We start from the raw sequence: 7,836 nt of genomic DNA, 5'->3' as shown, positions 1-7,836 counted from the left end.
AAGGGGGAGCAGGAAGAAGGAGGCGGCGGCTGTGCGAGGGGAGGGTGCTGGGGTCACGGTGGAGCGAGGTGAGGAGGCGACAGGACGGTGGTCTGACGAGTTGAGGACAAAGAAGGAATATTTATATATATATATATAACTTTTATATATTGATGCGTGTGATTTAGCATGGGTCCAACGGTCTTGGATCTTGACGAATGTCCATAAAAAAACTTGAGAAATAGGACCTGCAAAACAACACGTTAGCACGCCGACACTCAAGTTAGTTCCTGATTTAGGAATAAATAATTGTAGAAATAAATCGTAATGAGAAATTCAGATAAAAATAAGAATTTCGTGAGCAAAATATGGTTAAAGCACGAGTTGAGAGTTGCAGCAAAATAGCAAGACAATTTTCAGATTCTTGAAGGTGTCCTCGTTGGGGGATGCTGCTTTTGTGGGGACTCTAAACATTACCTGTATCTCCAAAGAAAAAGGTAAGAAAACTGGGGATAAGGCACGATTTCATCCTATCTCTAGCTTGATCAGCACGTTTTTGGTTAGAAGAGGACTCCTTGTACGTGAGGGCTCATACTCTACGAGGAGTCCTTCTAGGTCAAGGAGTCAAAAGCCTTGGGGGCGCCTCCCTTCTCCTGGGCTACACTTGGAAGGCAGGTCTCTGGTCTGGTAAGCCTTGTACTAGGCTTTCCCCTTAGGCCAAGCTTGGTATTCTTCCAGCAGGCTGTCTTCATGGTGGGCTAGTGGGCCCCATTTGGGTTGTAAGTTTCTTCTTGCGCAAAGTGCATTTGGGCCATACACATCATTCAGTCCCCCTACTCTAAGGAGGAAGGATGCTCCCTAACTCCTTAGAGTAGGAGCCCTTATAGCGCGGGAAGAAGGGACCCTCTTCAATACCCTGGTGCATGTTCCTTTCTGCCGCCTTCTGCAATTTTCGAAAAGTGTATCTAACCTTTGTCAGATTGATTTGATAACCGTAATTATGGCAAGGGCAAGCATCATTTGCGTAATTGTTGAGGCTGCGCTTGGTAACCATCCTCCCACGTGCGTGGTAACCGCCTTCATCCAAGCAGTTACTAGAAGAACGTGGGGTTAACTCCTTCAGCCATTATCTTCGGCTAATCGTGATCTTCCTCTATCATCTCCTCTCAAAAGTTCCTTTTTTGAAGCATAAAGGTTTTTCGTCTTTGTTTCTTGTAAGTACTTCTCCCTTCTTCCTAAGGTTCATCTTTTGTCAAATGTCTTCTAGTGGTGAATCTGTGCGTTTCCTCAAAGAAACTTTTCTAGGCGATTATCTCTCTGAAGCCACCTCCAGGAAGACAGACCCTGTCTTGCCTCACTTTGCCAGGGGCCAGAGGAGGAGATTGAGGCAGGCCACAACTGCTGCCAGACATTTGATAGGTGAGAATACTGATAAGGAGGCAGGGGAAAACGAGGGTGGGGTTCTTCCCCTAAAGAGGAGAGGGAGCTAAGGTCCCCTATAGAGGAAGAAAGGACACTTGGGTCTTCCTTTAGGGAGGACAATGTGTCTGGACCTCCTCCTAGGGAAGAGGAGAGGAGGTCTCTCCAGGAAGAGGAGGAGGAAGAGGAGAGGCTTCCCCAATCACCAATAGACTGGGGGTCCTCTACTATGAAGACCTCCTTTATAGACCAGTTGCTACAAGAACTTCACGTCCCCACTTCTTTTGTTGTATATACTCCTCCTCTGACAAGTCGTCCTTTCCACCCTCCTCCCAAATGTTTATATGGTTCTTCGCTGCACAGTTACGCTCAGGTTTGCGTTTTCATATTCGCTCTTCTACTCAAAACTCAGAATAACCCATCTTTTTCAAGTTCTTATGAACCAATTGGTTCCCAACTCCTTCAAAATTTTGGCTGGGTTTCTTATAGTTTTTTGTTTTAGTGGTACCCCTGGAACAGCACATGTCTTTGCTAAGTGCTATTGTGTTAAGCGGGTTGAAAAATGTTTTTTCTATTTTGTTCCCCTAAAGTGGGTTTTCTTCTTGTCGTCTCCTAATCCCCCCAAACATAGAAAAAAATAGCTATTTTTATGTCCTTCCCCCACATGCTTGGTCTTTCCTAGCCAGTGGGATCAAGAGACCCCACCCCTTGTACATGTAGGGCCAAGAACAACAGTTTTGTCTTCCTTGCTGGCTACAATGAATGAAGCCCCTTATGACTATTGGTTTCTCATTGACGAAAGGCTTTTAGGGCGCTTTGGTTTTACCCCTCAAACAGAAACTTTAGGAGATTTTTTGGGTATTTGTTTTTTAGCTTGTTGATCTTCTTTCTTGTGTCTTCTTGAAGTATTAACTACTCATTTGTTTGTTTGCAGAGAACATTATGTTTAGTAAATTAATAAGGGACCATGTGTTGGGGGATCGCGCTGAAGGGAACCCTACTCTAAGATCTTTGAAGAGGGGGCCCGCCTCTAATGAGTCGAAAGATAAACGTCCCTCCTCCTTTTGTTCGAGTCCAGTAGTAGGGAGCTCTTCAAAGAAGCCTAGTACAGGCTCCATGGGGGTTTCCCCCTCACGTCCTTCATCTGTGCCTTTTCCTGTCCCCTCCTCCAATGAAGAGATGGACACACCCCAGGTCTTCGCGCACCTCATCCCTTTGCATTCATAACCTCCAATTACTAGATCAAGAGCAGGGGAGAAATCCCCTAGTGGCTGACCTGAGAATGGGGGTTTTATCTCCTGGGGACAAGCAGCTTCTAGCCCCCTTCCTAAGGAGAGGCTTGAGGGGATGGAAGCTTATTATCTATTCAATGTTTCTTTCCTTCATGCAACACTTTTTCTTATGCTCCATGTTTTTGCAGTTGGAGTCTGTGTATGAAGAGCTCTCTTCCAAGCCTCAAGGGGTTCCTCATGTTCCTCCAAATGATGCCCAGAGGCGGAAGTTGGAGGACAAGGTGGAAGGCCTAGGAAATGAGAATGCCATATTACAAGAGGCGAAGAAGGAGGTCACAAACCGCTATCAACAGCTGGACAAGGAGATGAGGAAGATGCAGAAGTAGGTGGCCAACCATGAGGGTGCCCTTAAGAAGGCTGTGGAGGTGATAATGGATTTTCCCCATTCGGATGACGGCAAGAATTACTTGGAAGCTTACTGGGAGTCGCCTTAAGGAGTTCAAGAAGTCTGAGGGATAACAGCAGGAGGTGGCCAAGATAGTGGGACCCACTTTGAGCATGGTTCACACCCTGTAAGGAGCAATTTCAGGCTCAAGGGTACCTCCCTTCAGGAGAGAAGGCTACCTTCTTTGATCTTGCTACAGCCTTGTATAATGCGCTTAATCACTTTGCAGAGCCCTCCTTCCCCAGAGATGGAAGTCCTCCCCCCAGACTCAGGTTGGTTTCCTCATTTGTCCCACATTTGTACTTCTTTCCTATTTTGTGCTGACTCTGCAAGGTTTTGCAAAAGGAGATTTACATAATTTATGACGGGAGGTCGAGGCAAAGGTGAGGAGTCCCCTAAATGAAGCAACAATTGATTCTATAGTAGGGGATCTCCAGGGTGAAGGCGCCCCATAATCAAAGAAGAAGAAACTCCCTTGGCCGTCGATGTTGAGCCTCCTGCCACCCCTATGCCTGTTATTGATGCCCCCCTTGAGAACGAGAAAGAAGATCTCGCTAGTAGGGAGAAAAAAGATGATGTTGTTCGATTTGTTCCTCGTGGATGTTGGTTGAAAAAATTTCAATTTTTCTTGCTCTGCTTTTTTTTACCCCATTCGTAATGGGGATGAGATAATTTGCTTTCTCTTGCTTTTCCTTACTTTGTCGAATGTTGTTTTTACGCTGCCTTTGGCTATAGTTTTAGGCAGGGGCAAAACTGCGATGCTTTTAGTTCTTCACTTGGTGCTTGGTGTTTGACATTATGCTTGCACTGCCTTCTTGGTATGATGGAATCCTGAAGCTTTGTTCAAAATGATACGACATGAGAGAGGTTTATTCTGGGGGATGCCTCTTTTGCCCTTCTTGTGGGAGGTCCCTTTTAACTTTCTTAGGGGATGCCTCCTTTACCCCACCTGTACGTAAGTACTTAGACATGGGGTTACTGCCCATAATATATATTGTGAAATGTACTTACGTAAAAAGGAAATGAATGAGAGGCATATGAGGGCTTAAAATGGGAGTCCCAGAGGCTCCTTTGATGATGGAGACCTGCATGGATTTTGGCAAGGCATACTCCTATGCTGTTTTTGTGTCTCGCCTTAAGAAATGTAATAAACCATACCTTTCTAGGGGGTGCCCCTAATAGGAGAATGATGATCTGACTTAGGATGTCCCTAGGCAGACTTTTCAGAGGGAATCCCCCAGGAAGATTTATTGGAGGATGTCCTTCAGGACGACTTTTTTAGAGGGAGTCCTTCAAGAAGACTTATTGGAGGATGGCCTTCAAAAGGACGTTCTTAGAGGGAGTCCCTCAACAGGACTTATTGGAGGATGCCCTTCATGAGGACATATTTTTAGGGAATCCTTTAGGAGGACACTTTTAGAAGAAGTCCTTCAGGAGGACGTTATTGGAGGGTTCTTTGAACGCGAAGGCAACGCCCTTCTTCATGCATAATATTTTTTGAGGTTATATATATCCCAGGGACGAGATAGTGGGCGTCCCTCAAAATCTTCTAACTCATATGCTCCAACTCCTATTACCCCTGTGACTTTAAAGAGTCTTTTCCAAGTGGCGTCTAATTTTTCTATATTTCCCACTTGGAAACTTCGTATATTTACTCTCCTATTATGGACATTAATCATAGTGTTCTTGTATCTCTGAATACAAATAAATGCTTTTTGTCTCAGTTCTTCAATAAGATCTAGATTTCTTTTAACAACTTCATATTGTTTTTTTAAGAGAAATGCAAAATTCTGTGGGAAGGTACCCCCAATTCAACTGGAATGATTGCTTCGGTTCGATAAACCATGGTGAAGGGACTTTTTCCTTAGATCCTTGAGGGATCTTGCAATATGCCCATAGGACACTAGTTAATTCTTCTGTTTAATTTCCACCAACTCGTTCTAATTATCTCTTGATTCCTTGAATGAGGATTCGGTTGGTGACCCCAGCTTGCCCGTTGGCCTGGAGATGTGCTACTGATGTAAATCTATATTTGATACGTGATCCTTTATATTAGTTTTGTATTTTATGGCCTTGGAACCGCCAACCATTGTCTCAGATTATTTCTCGTGAAAGCCCAAAGTGATAGATGATATTATTCCATATAAACTTCATCACGTCCGTTTTTATAATACGGGTGAGTAGCTCAGCTTCCACCCACTTGGTAAAATAGTCGATGGCTACAAGAAAGAATTTTCTTTGACCAGGAGCTAGGGGAATGGTCCCACGATAGCTATCCCCCATTGTGCGAAAGGACATGGTGGTAGCATGGTTGTGAGGAGCTCTGCAGGTTGGTGTATGAGGGAGTGCTTCAAGCACTTCTCACATTTGCTCACCACCTATCTCGCATCTTGTTTCATGGAAGGCCAGAAGTATCCAGCCCGCAATGATTTGTTAACGAGAATTTAGGTTTCCACATGCACTCCACAGCAGCTACTATGTATTCCCTTAAGAATATTCAATTCTTCTGACTAGGATAAACGCCAGATAGAGGGTGGTAAAAGATTTCTTGTAAATGATCCCTCCTTGTAGTAGGAAATGGACAGCTTGAGCTCTGAGTCCCGCAGCCCCCCATCTATTATCTAGGAGGCGTTCCTCTTCAAGCCATCAGATAACAGGGGTCTTCCAATCTCACGAGGAGGATATGACTTGAATATGAATTGGAGCTTTTTGCTTAGGGAGGTACTGTATTATAATATGCCTCATCCTACAAGCCAATTTGGAGAAGCAGTCAGCTTTGACATTTTGTTCTCTTAGAATTTAGACAATTTGAAAACTTTCACCTTGTATTTAATTCTACTATCTGGTGTAGATATTGGATCGTATTTTCCTCCTTCGCTTTGTATGAGCCCTCCACTTGTTTAACTATTAGATACGAATCTGAATAAGCTATGAAGTGTCTAGCTCCCACTTCATGCGTCATTCTGAGCCTTGTTACGAGTCCTTCGTATTGAGCCTCATTGTTGGAGGCCCTAAACCCGAACTTGACAGCGAATTCTAGATCTTCTCATTGGGGTGAAGTGATGACTATTCCTGCACCACTGTGTTGAATTGTGGATGATCCATGTACATGAAATAGCCATTTTTCGACTTGAGGGGTGCCTTCTTCAGATGTCCCTGCTATCTTGGAGACGATGCCGGCTAAAGCTTGGGCCTTAATGGTAGTTCGAGGTAGATAAGAGATATCTTATTCACTTAATTCTACTGCTCATTTTATTAGTCGTCCTGATATATCTAGCTTACCTAGCATTTGTTTTAGAGGCAGTTTAGTTTTTACTCCAATGGGATGCGAAAGGAAATATAGACATAGCCTTCTAGTAGTGATGACCAACGCGAGGGCCATTTTTACTATAGCGGTGTATCGCCCTTCCGCTCCATTGAGCACTTTGCTGACGTAATAGATTGACACTTGTTTCCCATTATCTTCATGAATGAGGACAGAGCTGGTTGCTTAGGGGTGGCTGATAAATACACATAGAGGGTATCTCCTGGAGATGGCTTCACCAGTAGAGGGAGTCCTGCTAGATATTATTTGAGTTCTTCAAAAGCTTGATGACATGAATCGTACTAGTCAAAACATTTTGCCTTTCAAAAGACTTCTAAAAAGGGTAGGCTTTTTTCTGCGACTTGAAGATAAAATGGCTGAGTGCTGCTACCCTCTGAGTTAGCTTTTGAACTTCATTAGTGTTGGAGGGTGCCTTCATGTCCAAAATGACTTTGATCTTGAGGGGATTGGCCTCAATTCCTCTTTAGGTGACTATAAATCCTAGGAAGCATAATCCTTTCACTCCAGAGGTGCATTTTTCCAGAATTGAGATTTAATAGATAGTTTCTCAAAGCAAAGAATGTTTCTTCTGGTCCTTGGTCTCCCTACTTTTCACCAGCATATCATCTATGTACACCTCGACATTTCTTCCAATTTGTGGACAAAATATTTTATATACTAAACATTGGTAGGTGGCTCCGACATTCTTCAGGCCAAATGGCATGGCCACGTAATAGAAGGTTCCAACAGACGTGATGAAACTGACCCTTTTGTGATCTTCTGGAGTCAACATTATTTGATGATATCCTAAGATGCGTCCATCATGCTTAACAATCCACATCCAGACGTGGAGTCCACCAGTTGATCAATTCGAGGTAGAGGGTAAAAATTCTTAGGGCATCCCTGCTTGAGGTCCCTGAAGTTAATGCACATTCTTCATTTTCTTCCCGACTTGGGTACTAACACCACTTTAGATAAGCATCCAGGGAATTGTATTTCCTCGATGTGACCTGCTGCCAATAATTTGTCAACTTCAACTTGGATTATTTTTTCCTTTTCCGACCCAAAGTATCGCTTCTTTTGTTTCACCGGTTTGATGCTGGGATGTATATTGAGGTGGTGAGTTATGACATCAGGATCGATCCTTTCTAAGTCTTCGAGGGTCCATGCAAAGATGTCTACATTACGGCGTAAGCATCAAATTATTTCATCATGTGTCTCATCCTCCATTTTAGAACCAATGCGTGTAAATTTCTCAGGATGTCCAGGTACAACTTCAACATTCTTTAATTCTTCAATTAGCAGAACCTTGGGGGAGGCCCATTGTTTTCTTATCTTCTGTGGTCCCCTTCTCTCGCTTGCTTGGGGGGGCCTCCTTAGGAGCTCCATCCCTATTTTTTTTTCCTCTGCACATAGCCTCCATGTAACACTTGCGAGATTGGAAGGGGTCTCCCTGT

The sequence above is a fragment of the Sesamum indicum genome, linkage group LG10, assembly GCF_000512975.1.
Source record: "Sesamum indicum cultivar Zhongzhi No. 13 linkage group LG10, S_indicum_v1.0, whole genome shotgun sequence".
NCBI lineage: Eukaryota > Viridiplantae > Streptophyta > Magnoliopsida > Lamiales > Pedaliaceae > Sesamum > Sesamum indicum.
Note: the sequence above shows the minus strand (reverse complement) of the source record.